Source organism: Lissotriton helveticus, chromosome 1_1 (genome assembly GCF_964261635.1).
Source record: "Lissotriton helveticus chromosome 1_1, aLisHel1.1, whole genome shotgun sequence".
In the NCBI taxonomy this organism is placed as follows: domain Eukaryota; kingdom Metazoa; phylum Chordata; class Amphibia; order Caudata; family Salamandridae; genus Lissotriton; species Lissotriton helveticus.
The window spans coordinates 1,334,949,224-1,334,967,491 of NC_136057.1; the positions used below are offsets into that span (position 1 = coordinate 1,334,949,224).

Genomic DNA, 18,268 nt, shown 5'->3' on the forward strand with positions numbered 1-18,268 from the left:
CTTTGAGGATATCTAGGGTCTGGCCTGGTCATTTTGAAACCCTGTGTTTTATTCAGGAATCTATCTTGACAGTTATTTGTATCTGTGGGCCAGATTAACCATTGTTTCCAATCAGGATGTGTTCTGTTTTGGTTAAGTATATGGTTTATGTCTATTTCTTCATCTGTTTCAGAGCTATTGCTAAACATTGTCGGCTTTGGAATAGACAGGTTATTTAAATCTTTGATTTTGGCTAAGCCAAGACAGGTGGTTTGTTGAACAGTGTCATTTAAAAATATCATTTGTTCTGGGATCATGCAGGCTCTAAACAAAGCTTCTAAACCCTGTACTTGCCATTCTTTTGTACCCCAAACACTTTTCAAATCAACATTTTTGTCCCAATAATCAAATCCAAAAGTATTCATTTTTTCAAAGAACGAATCAGAATAAATCAATTTTGTGTTGGTTATCATGGTTTTCATCCCTGTCTTGTTTGACAATTTGTAATAAAATGTTTCAGCATTAGTTATGTTAAAACCTGAAAAATATGAATATTTGTCATAAACGGTTCTAGAGCTCCCTTTTGGAGGTGTAGCACAATGTTCCCATTGATTATAATTTAAAACATTTCTAGGTTGTGCAGATTTATGCAAGAAATGGTTACCATAATGGTTATAGCAATACATACTATCATAATTTGTAGAACCCTGCAAATAATCATGTTTTGTAAATTTAGCAGACATTACTAAGTCAGACATCATATTATTTATACTTTCAAAGTCCCAATCATCAGCAAATGAGTTTGGTTTTGCAAAATCACTCAAGGAGATCTTGATTTGGTGTGGATATTTCAGGATCTCGACCGGACCATAAATTTCATAGTCAGTGTTGTCCCAGGCTACCCCACCAGGTATTGGAATTGCTGTGAAGTTGGCTGAAGAAAGTTCTGAAGAAAGTTCTCGTTTCTTGACGTGTGAAGATGTGTGTGGTTTGAGGACCAAGTTGATGTTCTGACTTGCTGTGTCCATTTTAGCATATTTTCCCTCAATGAAGCGTCCCAAGGTAAATACCATGATGAGCCAAAGTATGAGGATAAATGCACCAAAACCCACCCAAAATTCAATCCATGGAGAAACCAGATATGTTTCTTTCAGTTGTTTCAAAAGTTCCTTAGCTTTGTCTTTAAAGGATTTTGATGATGGCTGTGTCTTTTGTTCACTGAAGCCGTCAGAGGAATCATCGAAGTTGATGAAGTAACCAGATGCAGTTCTGTCAATTGTTCCAATTGGTTCAGGATTTTTGTTTTTTGCATTTTCACTTGGTACTTCAGTATAGATTGGTGTCTCTCTGCTAAATGTCTTTATTTGGGTTTTCAGAGGTCTTAGTTCTATTGCATTGTTGCATAGTCCTTGTTGTTCTTCTGTAGGCGTTTCGAATGTGATGAGCCTCTTTGATAGGACCTCTGTACTGGTAGCAAACCTTGGTGTTCTGCTACTTATTGGGAGTCCACTTGTCCTACTGTTTGTTATCGGCCACATGTTGTGGTTTTACCAGGTCGATGGATACAACTCGGTTCTCCTTTTTTCCAGCAAGTGGCGGTAGTACAACTGATCTTGTCCCGTTGACAGACAAGACAGGAACTGCTTTTCTGTAAGAAGGCCCAAATTCCTTCTTTACCGCGATCTTCTCCCTGACTAGATCCCCGACTTTTGGAATCCAGACAGGTCTTGCTGGGACAGGTGGTGAATCTTCAGTGGTCGTTGGCTGTTGTTTCAACTGTATGTTGCTCAGGTCTTTTCTTGTTTTGTTTAAGTCCTGCAAAATAGCCAAACGGTCTTTGACATCAAAGGTTTTTTCTATTACCACTGAAGTCTGACTATCAAGGTCAGAGATCAACATCCTAGTTCCGAATAATAATTCGTACAGACTGAATCCCTTCAGAGAATTTCTTGGCAAGTTATTTAGACTACGTTGGACACTTATTAGATGTTTGACCCACCCAGCTCCCGAACCTAATATCCTTTCTATTATAGATTGCTTTCTGCCTTGGTTTTTTCTTTACACCGTCCCATACCCTCAGGAAGGAAGTGAGAAGATTCCCGCTGGGCTGTGCTCATTTGGCCATGTTTCCCCCCCAGGCTGGTTTGCTTGAGTGAAAGAAATGGTCGAACGTAGCATGCTCTTAGCGTATATGCCATTTAGACTCGCAAATCTTGTATAACAGTCCGGACGTCAGCCGAGTGCTGTGGATCTACATTATAAGTGGAACTAGCCTGTATATGTTAATCGCAAGCCATTCTTTTTGCTGGTAATATTATCTGCCTTGATACGACGAGGTATTAAACTGCTTCTCTCCCCACTGCGATCTCTGTTGCAGTTTGGGCAGTTTTTTACAAACATGGTGTAGTGCAGGCTCATGCCTGGCCACCAGTACCGTGATTGTAATTCTTCCAGAGAATCTTTTAATTTAAGGTGTCTGTGACCCTCGCCCATGTGTGCGTCTGCGATTAACAAGTTTCTCCTGTCCATGTTTGGAATCACTCTATCCCCCACTCCAGGGATTCGAGCAAAAGGGACGGAGTTTGCATCGATTATGTATGTATAATTGAGTGGATAATTGATCGGTAACGCTGAGCAGTCGCCTTTTGATGACGTTTTCACCGCCAGCAATGTTTCGCCGTCAATGTATTTTAATGTACGCTTTTTTCGATCTACGGGAGCCTGTTTACTGGCTGCCGCTGCGGCTGTTTCAGCCAATGAATTCCCTACAACGTGAACGCCATCACGCTGGTGACTCAGTGAGTGTGTCACGTGAGTCTTTGGTAGTTCTTTTTTCAAAAGAGCTACTTGTTCCCAGAGCAGTCTCTGCTTTATTGGTGCATCTGTGTCATCTTTGTAACCGTTCTGAATCCATGTCTGCAAATCCTTGTTATATGCTTTGACGCAGTAATATGAATCTGACACTATAAGTGTCGGGAATTCGCGATCCGCATTATCTAGCGCCATTTTCAAAGCTAATATTTCAGTTTGTTGTTCTGAATTGGTTTCTACTGAGTGTGTCTTTGTTAATAGAGGTCTTAGTTTACCTCCGCGCCACACTTCTTTTGTAATCTCACATGTGGGGTTGTATGCTTGTTCCCCCCAAACGGAGGGTTGAGCATGTCCGTCTGTATAGATTACACAGGCGTAATGTCGTAGAGGCAGAATGTCGATTGGCAGAGGATACGTCTTTTCATATTTTAGATTTTCCAATTCTTCTAGTTCTGGATCAAAGAAGTAATATACTTTGTCCGTTGTGATTGAATTTACCCATTGTAACCATTCTGGATCCAATGTTGTTGTTGGTAAATTACACGGTGTTGTTAATGCCTCAAAGGCTGATTCAGCTGTTCTGACTGTGATATGTCTACCGTCAGCTATGTCTTTTTCTCTAGCTATTGCGGTTTGAACTGCTTGAACAATTTTTCCTTTGTTGTTGAATCTCTGTTCAGCTTTTGTGTACAAATGTGATTTGAATGCAATTGGTACCTTATCTCCCTCATTAGAGGTTAGGTATGTGAATCCGCATCTCCCTGGGATGACTCGGATCACAAGGTTGCGTGTATTATCACGGGTTTCTAATTTTGTTTTAATTAGCATGTCTGTTTGTAAGGATCTCAAAATTTCTGTGTGTGCTTGAGTCCAACTGGATCTTTTAAAGTCTGGTTTAATTAGATCATAAAGGGGTTTGACCCTTTCTGCGTAATTTGCAATATATGTTCTTCCGAAATTTAGGAAGCCTAGAATTGACTGTAGGTTTTTTAGTGTTTTAGGAGCTTGGATTACGGCACATTTCTCTAGGAAATTGTCTGCCAGGCTTTTGCCTTCACTTGATAACTCATATCCTAAGAATAGGACCGTCAGATGGGCAATTCTGGACTTTTTGAAGTTGAATTTGTAACCCTCTGCAGCGAAACCAAGTATTATGGTGTTCACTCTTTTCAAGTGAGTCTCCAAGTCATCATCTGTTAAGTAAATGTCATCGACATAAGATAATGCTTCATCATCATATAGTTGTAGTAATTCTGTTACTCTCGCTGAGAATACCCCCGGGCTGTTCTTGTACCCCTGGGCTAACCGACAGAATTGTTTTTGAGTGCCATTTACTGAGAAAGCTGTTAAATATCTGCTCTCTGGTGCTATGTTTTGACAAAAGAAGCCATTGGAGATGTCCAAGGTTGTTTTGTATTTTTTGCGCACTATGTTATTCATTAGTGCAGCACTGTGTGAGTTTTGCACTGCAAAGGTTTTGCAACATGTGTTAAGGTGTCGGTAATCCAAAACTAGACGATATGAGTTGTCTGGTTTGGCGACCGGAAACAAAGGATTGTTCATTTGTGAGGTGCAAGTTTCAATCACCCCCTGGTATTCTAGCTGATCTAGTATTTCATTTACTTGTTTTTTAGCTTCTTGCTTAATTGGGTACTGCCTTTGTGCAGTTGGTTGTGATTTTAACTGGACTTTGTGAGGAGGAGAATCCTCATCCCATCCTACATGATTTTTATATAAAGCAGGTGCTAAGGCCACTGCCCACTTTCTAGCAAGTGTATATTTTTTATGAATCGGTATTTGATTCGAGAAGGCAGGCATAATTACTTCTTCGCCATGAGGGCACTCCCTGACAAACTCTGGTGGCCAGTCTTTTTCAGCTAGAAGGATGTCATAACCCTTTGAGAGGTTATCCCAAAATAGTCCCCTTATTTTCCTAGTCTTATCTCCCTCTATACGTAATGTTATCTCGTATATCTTGTGGGGCTTGCTAACTCTGGTGTCTGCAGTTTCCACTTGAAGGTATTCATTCGTGTCCACTGTCTCCAGATGATTCATAAGGACTTTGCGAGCTATGCTCACCTCTGCTGCGCTGTCTAGCATTGTCTGAGCCCACTCTCCGTTTTTCAGTTGTGTCCTCAGTATTCTCGGCATTGTTAACTACCTTGATACTGGCTACCTTCTTTTTTGGAAATTGTGATTTCTTTTTCAGTTGAGCAGGTTCCTTGTCTTTGGACTTGGCGTGCTCTTCTGATCGTCCTCTTCTTTCCGATTTCTGCGAGGAATTCTGAAAAGATTGAGAGGGACGTGTATCAATGTCTTGATATCTATCAGGATTTTTAATATTATCCCTATTTCTAAGGTTATATCTATTCCCAGAGGGGTCACTCTGGGGTGACCTTTGTCTCGGGTTTGGAGATTTCTCTCTTCGCCTAGGAGACCTTCCTCTGGACTGGAATTTCTTTAGGATTGGATTGTTTGTTTCCATCCCAGTTCTTTTTTGGTGAATTATTATTATTATTAAAAAATATTTTTTCTGGACTTGTAGTCAGTTGCGGTTTTACTGGTATTCCACCTAGACTATCTCTGCCTAGTTCTTCATAGGATTTTTCTATGATTCTGGCAATTTCAGCTGGTTGGTCTGCTATATCGGTCTCTTTTAACCTCTGGCGGATCGCCACGTTTGCTGCTTCACCTTTTATGTTGGCTAATAATATAGCCGAGACCTGCTTGAAGTCTTTCAGTAATTTCATACCAAGAGTTAAAGCAGGTTCTGGACCGTATTCATCTTGAATTTGTTTTAGCACATCTGGTATTACCGAAATGGATGGAACACCGTGCGTTTTTGTATAGATGGAAGCAAAGACTGTACCCCAAGTGTCACAGTCCTCAATGTGTGGTGCGATTCCCATTGGGAGACATATAGTCAGAATCCTGTGTTTTTCCAGCGGGGTGGTGTCAGGAAACACCGCCTCTATTTGGGTAATTTTCTGTGCCAACCAGAATGGTATCTGTTCCCGTTTAGCTGGAACTTTACCTAGGCAGGATTGGATGTTCTGTGGTGTAATTTTATTTGTGTTCCCCTGGTGAGGGGTCAGCTGTGGAAGTTTAATCGCTGGCTGAATTGTTGAAGTCCGCATTACATACTGAACTAATTGTCTATGAATTTTTAGTAATTGTTTTAGCTGTATTAACAGCTCTCCTGTAGACATTCCTTCGATGTCTGGGTGTGGTGTGTATCCGGCTAAGACCGGCCACGTTGCTCCTGGTCTACCTAAAGGACCGAGCCTTGTAATGTGATTGTTATGTATTAGGGCGCCATCAAATAAGAGCAAATGCTCTTGGAATTTGAGTGGTACTTCCACCTCCTCGAAAGGAGTGTACTCATTAGGAGGTTCCTCTACTTTGTAATAGTGGAAGTACTTTGTTACAGCATTTGCTGCTGGAAAATGTATCCATGTATAGTATACCTCTGTCTGCCGATATTCGTGTGCCTCAATTACGAATATGACTGTGCCACCTCTAGGTGTCAGTCCATTTTCTATAAGTTTTAAGGTTATAGATCTCCTTTTAATGACCGGAATGAGTATTATATCCGCGTCTGCTGCTTGCATGGTAGCATCAGCATCTGCTATTTCAGTAGCTAATCTAATTGCCTCTCTTTCTCCATCACTGTCTCCCATTTTACTGACAGGATGGTATTATGTTTGTTTGCAGATCAGGTTTCTTTATGGAAACAGAGATTAGATGCACAATATTCTGGAACTGTTTTATCCTTCAACGTTGACTAGACCAAGAACCATACATAGGAGTTCCCTCCTGCGAGGTTTTGGAGGATATAATAACCTTTCACCCACTCCAGACGTCTTTGGAGTATTTGGGAAAAGGGGTCTGAGTGAGAAAGCACGACTGAGTTACTCTAAATGTCTTACGTTAGTTTTATAGCCCTTTCCAATAACACGTTGGGCGCCATGTAGTGTAGTTCCTATTTTCCCAATAGGCTCTGCGCATTGGAATAGTACCTACAGCAGTAAAGGCCTAGACCAGACGTTAACTAGGTCTACTACTGTCGATACTAGACTTAATTTTTGGGTTTGCCAGCTAAGCTCAGAGTTCGCTAGAAACTTTCTCGAATGTTCAAGGAAGGATTAACTCCCCTGATTAGACAAGAAGGGATTTAGTTTCTGACAACCATAGAACATGACAACTTTGCTCTCCCCTAATCAAGAGTCAATCTCAAGAGTCGTGTGAGCACAAGGCAATTATTTTACTCAGTCAGTACGTGCATTCTTAGTCTCATCAGAATGTAGAGAAAAGGAAGAGACGGGCGTGTTCAATAAAAGATGTTATTTATTGATCAGTCTCTTTTCTCGTACAAGAGAAATGGATCGATATTATTGCAATACTTATTGTTAAGTAAAGTGCATACATTAGAAGCAATAGTATAAAATAATACTGTAAAAACATTGATATGGTTTCTGAGCCATATGATGTTTAAAATGATTAAAATATATTTACATACACATATACATTTGACTAAACGTACTCAACTGGTGTTTCTAAATACGCCTACCCCGTGTACCTGACCTAAGTCTAATGCGTGGGCGGGAATAGAAAGTTACAGTTTAAGTTAAGTTTGTTTTTGCCAAGTGAATAACTAAAGAATTCTCTGTGAGGGGTTATTCAGTTCTGTAACTGGAATTTAGGATGAATGAGGAATGGTATCTCTTTCTCTGCTCTCGATATTCCAGGCTGCCTGCGAGGGCTACCCGGAAGCGCCGGTGCTGGGTCTCTCGGCTTGAGATAGCAGCGCGTCTCTCAGCGCGTCAGGAAGGCGGGGCTGTTGCCTGCGGGGTCTGCTTCTGCTCTCGGCTTCGGCAAGTATGGCTGCTCCGTCTTGTCACCACGCGTGTGTTTGCATAGGGCAAGGTCGGCAATATTTATACCTTAAAGGTGCCGGGATTGACGTAAGGATGGACATAGGTACGTCAATAAAGATGTCATACGACTTGCTCGTTAGCACATTCTTTACTAAAGTTCTCTGTGAAATCAAAACAATGGCCGCACGGATTATCCAGGTTGTCATAGGTTTGATTTGTTATGAGAACGTCGTATGCCTTATCAGGGGCTGGAGGAATGTCGCTTGTCTAATTAGATCTCAAGCGTTATGACCTAATCAGATAACACGTTCCTGTGCCGTAGTGTGACTGCGTCAGATAACGGTATCTGCATCATGGGGGTTTTCTTGCCTCATGGGCTGACTGTTAGTTAACTAGCTAGGTAGTTTAACCAGAATAGGGTCAGGAATAGGGGGATCGATTCAGAACCTATAGAAATACACGACAGAACCGAAACCGCGATAGAAGCTGGTGTCTTAAGAATTTTCAGGCCTTCTTCCCAAACGTGAGGGATAATCGGAATTGAACGAGCAGATTTCCTGGCATCATCTTTGAAGTCATATAAGAAACATTCAGTTTCTTTAACCTCCATATCCAAATCAAACCGTTTAGCCGCTTTCTCCAGAATGTCATGGAAACCTCCAATGTCCTGAAGAGGAGAAGTGGTTGGCGGCGGAATAGGTGAAGGAGCCGACGGCAAAATGTACTCATTCCACTCCTGTCCTGTAGAATCTTGTACAAGTTCGCCTTCCTCAGGCTGTTCATCCTCATCAGACTCTTTCAAATCGTCCCTGATTGTTATCACTGGTGGTGACCTCACCACCTGCTCCTGAGGAGTAGATTGAGTCTTCGGAGGCTGCGATGTAACTACCGGCGTAGATGACGGAGGCGCATTTGCCTCTGGAAAACGACGATAGTAGTCATTAATCATGAACCTCAGGTCCGAGACAAGAGAAGTAGGTATGGAGACAGACTCTTCTCGCGAGTCTTCTCGCGACTCCTCTTGTTGTTCGTCATCCTCCTTATAATTACATGTTTCCTGGAAAGATTCATATCTCGTAGATTGAGCTCTCTCCTTGAAGGAAAACACCTCCTCCTCGTCTGTGTCCTGGCTCTTTATTTTGAGCTGTGAAGGGCTGTAGGCCGCACCTGACGACTCCTCTCCTTCTGAATCCTGCTCTAGTAAAGAAGATGGTGGTAGAGGCGAAATCTGCGTCCACGCCGTGAATTCTGCAGATTTGCTTATAGTCACCGATCCCCTCGACGACTGAAAAGATCGAATCGAGATCATAGTCTTTGACTGTGGCGATTTAAAAGCCTTTGAAATTACAGTCGTCGTCGACTGTGTCGTCGACGACATAGCCGTCGTCACCAAAGGCTTCGTCGACGGGGCCGCCGTCGACGGAGTCGTCGACGTCTTCGTCGTCGACGGGTTCTTCGTCAACGGGGTTGATATACTCGTCGACGTGGTGGTCGTCGACGCCTTAACTCCTGTCGTCGACGGAGCCGCCGTCGTCGACGGTGCATTCGTCGACGGGGCTGAAGAAATTACCACAGATTTCGCAGAAGAAACCAGGGAACTGGTCGACGGAGCAGATCCTGCCCCTTTCTGACCTGACTGCTTCTTGAGGGGAGTAAGAGGAAGAGATGACGCCACCTTCTCCTTAGATTTAACCTTTTTAGACTCCACCCTCTCCTCAGAATGCGAGGCCTTTCTCTTCTTTTGAGCCAATTTAGAAGATTCCTCCTCTGAATCTGAGTCTGATGCGGCCTTCTTCTTTTGAAGCCACAACAGCAAACGAGCCTCTCTGTCTCTCAGAGTTTTAGCAGAGAAGGTTCTACAATATTTACAATCCTTGGCCACATGCTTAGGATGAAGGCAATATAAGCAGTCCTTGTGAGGATCTTCAGAGAAAAGTCTAGCCTTCCCACAGGATCTGCAAGGCCTGAATAGCCTCTTTTTAGAGCTTTCAGCCATTATGAAAATAAAGGTACACACAATACCTTAATCCAGATGAAAAGATAGTTGAAAGAAAAGGTCAATAGTTCACTCAGGAACAGCAAAACTGAGCAGAGCTCAGGGAGACTCCTTTCTCACACGAAGGCGGTTGGAAATCTGAGGCAGGAAGCTTCTGCTGGGGATTGTGAGGGCAGGGCAGCAATGCCGATTGGCTGACGTTTGGACCAAACAATGAGGAGGTCTGGTTACCAAATACTACAGTCCATATGGGCTTTTCTATGCAGTTTTTCTTCTCTATGATACTGCTTTGGTCATTCTGTTACCGTGAGACTCCCACCATGAGGACGGGGAAGATACAAGCATGTGAATCTATGAAAGATGTAATACTGGAGAACTTTCTCTTCTTTCAATTATTATAACTGGGGAGAGGGATCTATGCGGGATCGGGGAAGGAGCAGGAGAGGGAGCTTCATATACAGGACCTAACCCTTCAGTAATAACGGAAGCTGCAGGCGACCCCTGGCAGTTGTTGGAACAGGCAGGTGAAGATTCAACCAGGGGCACACTAGATCTAAGTAAAGGTGGATGCAGACAGTTAGGGGGTGATCTGGAAAGACGCCTATTCACTAATTCAATTTCTTTATCGAGGACGGCAGCTGCTCTGTGCAAAAAGGAGTCCATTGTGGTGACCGTGGAAGAGCAACTAACCTCTAATTTAACCCCAGCAGACCCCATCTGAGCCTCTCGCCTCCCCATAACTTTAAAGTGGTACCAATACTATACTGAGACAAATATAAACATAAATAAAATACATTTCAACAGTGAGTATGAAAAAACAGTAGGCACAGGGTAATGCCTCTTGTTCGTGATATATGTCCAGCACTAGTCCAGGGAAGCTTCCTCCCTATCAAGGGCTTCAAATACCAGTGCTTGAGTTGTGCATCCGTACAGTATCTGTATGATAGGTGTAGGTGCAAGCCTACCTTTTTCCGCGGGTGCAAGGTCTTAGTGACTGGCTATTCAAGTATCAACATGCAGGTTGGCCAACAGCTCAAAAAACGACGGCCAAGAGAAATGGCCCAGCCCGGCCTCTAATGGGCGCAGATGGGCCCACCCTTGGCCCGGGCTTCGCCTGGGTGCGGAGCGCGTCCCGGGCTTCGCCTGGGTGCGGACGCGGCCCGGGCTTCGCCTGGGTGCGGACGCGGCCCGGGCTTCGCCTGGGTGCGGACGCGGCCCGGGCACGCCCGCGCGCGGCCCGCACTGCCAGATGGCCGCTGAGATTTTATCGTGCACTCCGGCGCGGTGACGTGATTGCAGGGGCCTGTGAGAGATGAAGTCTTGTCGGGCCGTTCCCCTCACGGCCAAGAAAAAGAGAAATCAAGCCGTTCCCCTCATGGCCGCAGCGGAGGCTATGCAGCAGCAATGGACCCAGCAATGGAACCAGTCAGGTAGGCTTTAGAAACACAAATTTGTATTAATTTTGGGAGCTAATTACTGGAGATTTGTACCTTCCAAAATGTTCCCCACCTTACAGCCCTTTCCTGAAACTGTCACAAATTCAGCAATAAATACCAAACTTTGTCTCACTGTTAACAAGAAGGGGGGCACATTCGGAAAATTGCAATATAAATTATCTTACAGCCATGTTGTACATAAAAAATATAATATACAAACTTCCACTGCCGTCTTCAGAGGGTAAGTGACCTACTGGCACTCTGAAGGTACCAAGAGAACATCTCAAGACCAAGCAAACCAATGGAGCTTTGCTTTTAGAAGTTAATCATTGTTTCGCTATACAATATGTTTACTTGATTTCTTCTATGTTTGGTAGCCCAATGGATTTGATGCAAGCTTGCATGGGCTGCAAGGCTTGAGGCTTTGCAAACATGGTCACTAAGGGGCCAGCCAGATGCTCAGTGTAAATTTTTTTATCGTCGTCAAGAAGTTTCTGGATAAGGATTGTACTCTCATTTTATTAAACAAGCATTTGCAATGCAATAGGTCTCGCATTAGGCTAAGTTTGAGCTTTTAGTATTGTAAATGGCATTGGCTATTTTTTTTTTGCAGTAGTTACGTTTTGTTTTTATTAAAAGGGACATATAAACCCAATACAAGGTAGGTCACTTTTTTCCGAAATGCTGAATACATGTTCAGTTTTTTTCCCACTCAAATATGCCAGAAGAACCCATAAGATGTAATTCGAACAAAGAATGTCACTAGAGCGTACAGTTAGGTGATGTGTATTTTTTAAGAATATTTTTGAGACGCACCTTAAGTTCAAATGCAAACTGAACACATAACTATTTGCGGTAACATCCACCCAAGTAAAAAATCCAGTACACATGTACATGTGGGGGGTGGGGTGGGTGTAAGTGTCTCCGCAGCCTCACCATTCCCCTGAGGATTATAGAGAGATCACGGCCCTGGAGGGCACAAGGAACAATTTCCATAACTATAAAGTCGCTGAAGATTGGTTGGACACAAATTCGAATCCTGGCGAGTCCATTTCAGCCTTCCCTCCTTCTGAGGCTGATCAATTAAGCACAATCCGCCTGGATGGTAGCAGGACGTTGTTTACAGCGCTTACAAATGCCAAAAGTGTGCTACGAAGCACTATATAAAAACTATTTATTATCAGCTAAAATAAATAGAGCTAGTGTTGTCTTGGGACGTGACATCAAACGCTGATGCCTCCTGTGAGTACAGTTTAGAGCTTAACCATCTATATACCTTGGCCTTGCTCAATACCAACTTTAGAGAAGACATGTATCCGGCCCCGGCAGGATGACAGGCTGAGTCGGCCCGACCTCGATTTGAACCCGCGACCGAGCGGTGCCACCGAAATCGAAGAACTCTCCAGGTCATTCGGACAGACGGCGGCCAGTCTTTGCTATTTCCGGTAGTGCCATCATTTTTAATAACACAACCAGAATCGCGTTTTAACAGTTAGAAGAAATTCCATGAAACACTCACACACACGGTACTCACCGATTTCCCCATCCTTGTTGGAGTTAGAGGGCGCCGACCCGCAGGAATAGGACTCTGGGGGAGGGGGCAGTGAACCCCTTAACAAGTAAATTCAAATATGGGGGGCTCTTCTGAGAATAGACCCTCTTTCCCGGTCGCCTTCTCGGGAAAGAGACACTTGTTGAAACAGGAGCCTGTTTGGAGACAGCCTCCCCCCTCCCTCCCTCCCTCGCCTGGCGCGCCCCCTCCTCCACGCTGACACCATGTGTGCCCTTTGTGTCACTTCAAAAACTGTTTGGACCCAGCCGCAGCTTGTCTCTCCGCGCCCCCTTAAAGGCTCCCCACTTTATTGCTGTCTATGAGGACACTTCGCTGCCACGCCCTTTTAATCACTAATCATCTTCGTTTTCTCTACACCCCACAAACCCCTCTCCCTCTCTCGATTTATCCTTACACTTATCCCCCTCCGAATCTCGCTAAATATATTCCCCTGTCACTCCCCCTAATATTTATGTTTGGAGGCTCTCCCTTTCTTCCCATCGGGCTATCACCCGCTGAGCAAAAACTCACCGCCGCAGCCCGGCTCGAACAGGAAGCCAGGCAACCTGTGTTGGGACGGGGGCGGGGCCGCAAAAAGACAGGAAGCAGACGGGAGCCTACCCCGCGCTCCTGTGCCCGTCAGCCGGAAGATTTGCGTGTCAGCTAGCGGGGCTCCTGTGCTCGTGGAGAGCCCCGCCTGCTGCTGAGGATGACCCGCTGCCTGCCGCTGCCTGCCGAAGGAGAGAGGGACACACGAAAAGAACTCGGTGAGTGGGGTGTGAGGGGGGGGAGGGGACATGTGCGCGCGCGTGTCTGTGTGTGTGCCTGTGTGTGCGTGTGTGCCTGTGCGGGCGCGTGTGTCTGTGTGTGTGTATGTATGCATGCATGCGTGCGTGTGTAAAAATATCCGATGACTGGTGGGGGGGGGTTGCAAAGTGAAAGTAAGCAGCGCGCGTGTGGTGGCTGGCTGTGTGCGCAGGAGGCGACGTGCGCGTTCGCGCACAGCAATCCAGCCTGGACTGCGCTCGTGCACCTTCTCGTCCGTCCTTCCCTCGAGACAGGTGACTATACGTCTCCGTCCCTGGAATGCATCCTTTGGATGCTTATTCCAGGGCGAGACCTAAAAAGGGTACAGCCAAATACTGCAAATATATACACAAATACTGCAATAAAAACAATCTTCGTGCCAATTACTTGGGAACAAAAGTTAGAGCTTTACTGCTGAGACTTGAACCAGTAATTCCACTATCTGTTTGCATCTCTGATATCAACGTTCACCTCTCATTGAGGTGCCTAGACCTTACAAGGAGGAGGACAGGTTTCACTTGCATGTTGGCAGCATGCCAGTTGCTTAAATGGCCACCTCCCAAACTCTTGACTCACTTAACTAAAGAGTGGAAAATCAAACATTTACTCTGTTTTCAGTCAAGGTTAAAGTATAACAAGAGAGCTGCATCACCACAAAAACCTGCCAGCTACTTATTGCCCATGAACTATACTATTAAAACAGAACACATTCACTGATCCCAGGACACAACGCCCCCAAGAAATATCAGCAGATGCACTGCACATATACATGGCAACCTGAACTTCAAAAGAAACAGTTCTTACAAGGCATCCATTTGTGGGGCACTCAAACCCAAAACTAAATAACATCCACCACCCTGCTATTCTCCAAGGAGAAACAGCAGCAGCCACACAATATACATCAATGAAGCAAATAATCCTAACACTAAAACTGCGACACTCAACATCAGCGAGAAACAGCCTCCAATATGTATAGCATGCATGAATGTATCACACAGCTGTTACAAGAAAATACCGTAGGCACGCTGCATTTATCAATAGTGGACACAACCCCAAGAAGAGAGAGCAGCCACCACACACTGTGCATCCACCAGGAACTAACACCACCACTAGCAAATAGTGAAGACGCTATCTACATCCATGGGCAATAAGCCCCAGTCCCCCACCAGAAACTGGCTCCACAATGCAGGCATGGTATATCCTTGCAACAGGAAACAGCAGCCACCACACGTCTTCTATTAATAGAGAGCACAACCTCCCAGAGACATGCATATTATATCCATAGAAAATACAGTCCCAAAGGGAAACGGTTTCCACTGTGCATGCGACAATGGATTCCAACGGCATCTGGTACCTTCAACAGATGCTTGAAAACAGCAGTGGGGGAAAGAGCCTAACCAGAAACAGCTCCCTGTCGCCTCCGCTCTCGAAGGAAAATTCTGTTAACACTGCAGCCTGGAGGGCCAGGCAGTCTACCCCCTCTGCAAAGCCCTGCAGCCTCCCCTGGTCACTCGCACTGAATACCCAGACATGCTTAGGTTCCTTTAATGAGTTGAAGTCTGTCCCAGACACAATCCTTTTCCACTTTTCGTTGTACTAAACATAGAGCTCACTGGAACAGCAGTTCGGGAAGATGTGGTCTGTTGGCAACAGAGCAGAGCTCTTAACTTCACCAATTAATCTGTATTGTTAACGAAGGGTAAATTCAACTTACTCTTGAAAAAACTGTGCGCTTGGGTTCTTGAAGAAAAAGAACTTTCTAGCTTTTGCACTTTCTCCAACACAATTGCATGCCTAACTCGTCCAAAGCATGAAGCATCAGGAGTATCCGTTTATGAGCATCCATTCTCTAATATAAATTTCATTAGCATTAATTCCAAGCGCTAATTACACAAGCAGATGGTTTTAACATCCACACAGACAACAGACTGTGGCATTACGTTATGTCTGAAAAGTGCAGTAGGAGGCGATTTAGTTAGGTGAACAGAAGTTGGGTAGCATCTTTGTGCTTGGATCAAAGGTTTGTTTATTTAAAGTTGGGCACTCAAGATGTGGGCTAATGAACATTAGACAAGCATTGGCAAAGCCAATAGGTTTCACCAATGCAAGAGCTACTGGCTTTATCAAATGTTTTTTAGCCACGTTGTACAGAAGCGTCATCACACTTTTTTTTTTCAAAAACGTTTAACTATGCAACACAGCATCGGTGCTGCTGTACAACATGGTTGAAGGAAAGTGACAAAGCCAATAGCTCTCGTTTATGTGAGACCTATTTGCTTTGCCACTTAAGTTAAAATCCGTAAGAGAAGTTGTGGCTGAGGCGCACAATTGTCACTGGTGCAGACAGCAGACTCGCACACTAATCACAATTGTCCATTGCCTCCTCACATTGTGGGATCCTCGGAATACAGTTTTCTTTTTCTGAAGCAATTTGTTTGCTCATAAATATTTGAAGAACATAGGTAAATGCCCCTTACCACTAGGAGTTTTTAGATTAATAACACTAGGCTTTAACAAAAATGTAAATCACACGGAAGAGGGGAAAAAACACAGCCCAGGTCACTTATCCTAACCACTCTCAGAGTTGGGAAATCTCGAATTTAAGTCTAGCCATTGAATACGCATTTAGTTTTATCTTGCAGGGGCTGCTAAGGCGAGTGTTGCTGCTTCAAACAGACGACCCTATGAGCAAAAAAAAAAAAATGTTAAGCACCACTCCTGTCATTTCTAAGTGCTGTAAATAGCAACTGCTACCATTACTTAATGTAAAGATATTAAATGTACCCACTTCAGAAGTATGGTCTGCCCATGACATCCCAGGTGGCAGCGATGTTTAACTCGCTGAGCCACCTTGTACTGTTATGTTTGTGAGGTAGATGTGCTGTACCGAGTGCATGCATGTACTAAGTGTGTGGCTTAAGTTTCATTTCTCCTTTTTTTATACATCTTTTTAATAACTGTGCTCATAGTTCATTTCTCCTTTTTGAGCCGATTTAAATTCCAAGTATGACAGAACAGGTTCACCCTCTTTGGCATGGAGATTTGTTCATGGCGTTTTTTGATGGGCCATTCACACTGAAAGTCCCCCTCCAGAGATCGGGCCATTTGCAAGAACAATTTAAACGGGTGGAAAATAAGTGACCAAACATGGCCATGACATCGTGCGAGGCAAAATGACACCCAGCTGAGCGAGTGTCTTGGACACGCAGCTACAACTTGTCATCTCTCGTTAGGTCAGCTGCAATAAAACGCAAGCCGAAAGGTAACAACTGCACCACAATCCTTACCCAGTTGTTGATGCACCTCATCTCCCTTTCTAACAAAGATGTTTCTTAGGTAAAGTTTTGATGGCTACCTACCAAAAGTACTCCACTAGCTGCAGAGAAAAGTGTAATTTTGCCAGCATAGATGCATGCGCTCACAAAGCCAATATGTAGTCCTGATTAACCCTGGGCAAAGCACTATGCTACGCTCGCGAAGTTTGCGCTACTTCGCACTACACGAATTGCACGTAGCACAGTGCAAACACGCGGTCATTTTTTGCTTGCTCGCAGTCCTCAACGTCAAGTTGGCGACTGCGAGCAAGCAAAATGACATTCTGGCAAGACTTTTTCCTCATTCGCGATCAGCAACATCAAGTTGCCGATCGCGAGCGTGGAAAATAAACCTCCCGGCGAGCTTCTCAACGCGGGGAGGTCAGGTTTCTCATTGCGAATGGTCACGTATGATCACGACCGCTTGCGATGAGAAACTACTAGTCCGCGTTGAGAAACCTGCCCCTTGAGAAAAATCTACTCGAGCGGCAGTAAAAGACATCTCGCACTGTGGAGGATGCCGTTTTCAATGATTGCACAGTGCGGACAAGCACCAGCACTGTGCAATCATCACGAACAGGGTACTACGCAGTTTGCGTAGAGATTTGCGGCGTGCACTTTGCGTAGTTTCGCGTAGCGCTACTTCGCAAACTACGCCCAGGGTTAGTCCTGATCTGTGAACATTGGCGGCTCCTCTGCTAAGGCGGAGGAGCATCGCCCACTGCTTTAAGCAGTGCAAAAAATTAAAAAATAAAAGATCACAGCACGCAGTCAGCATTTTATTTCTCCCTGCTGAGGCAGTTTTGGGGGCGGGCTAGGCTGCTCATCTCACAGGGGAAGGAGTGGGAAGCACATAAGTGCGCATGAAGGTTTGGCCGGCAGCCTCAGGCCGGCCAAATCGTCATGCGCAATAAGCATTCTCTCCACCCGGGCTGTGCTACAGCCTGGGTGGAGAACATGCACAGGCTCATAGTCGCCGTCTGAGCGACGAACCACGGCGCTCAGACCAATCACAATGCTGCTATTAGCAGCGTCGTGATTGGCTAGGGGTATCCTGTGTGCTTCCTGCTTCCGTTTTAGTCTAGTAGTAAGAGAAGTGGAGGAGAGCCATGGACTGGCCAAAGAGGTAAGTGATTTTTTTTCTTTTCCCCCCCGACCCACTACTCAACCTCCCCGACCCACTACTCAACCTCCCCGACCAGTCATGCACCCTCCCTCCCGCGACCCCCGATCCATACCAGCCGTGACTGACTGTGGATTATTTGAATTTAAAATAGTGAGCAGTTAATGCAAACCTGCTCCGCTCTTCAGACAATGTTTTGAAACATTGAACTTCTGTTTGTCGCTGAATATCGATATATGGGAATAACCAGTGTCAAGTAGAGAAAACGAAACAGATAATGAAGTTGAATGCCTCCAGTGTCATTAGCAGCCCCTCCTCCCCTTTCATCCGTTAGACTTCATGATTAGCGTCCCATCCGATAGGCCAGTGGGAA

The 18,268-nt window shown here is 44.7% G+C and overlaps 1 protein-coding gene across 1 annotated transcript in view; it reads right to left on the minus strand.

The window, feature by feature from the left end:
• The window catches only part of STXBP2 (syntaxin binding protein 2), a 326,348-nt gene that overhangs the window by 188,387 nt on the left and 119,693 nt on the right, over positions 1–18,268 (minus strand). The window lies entirely within an intron of this gene.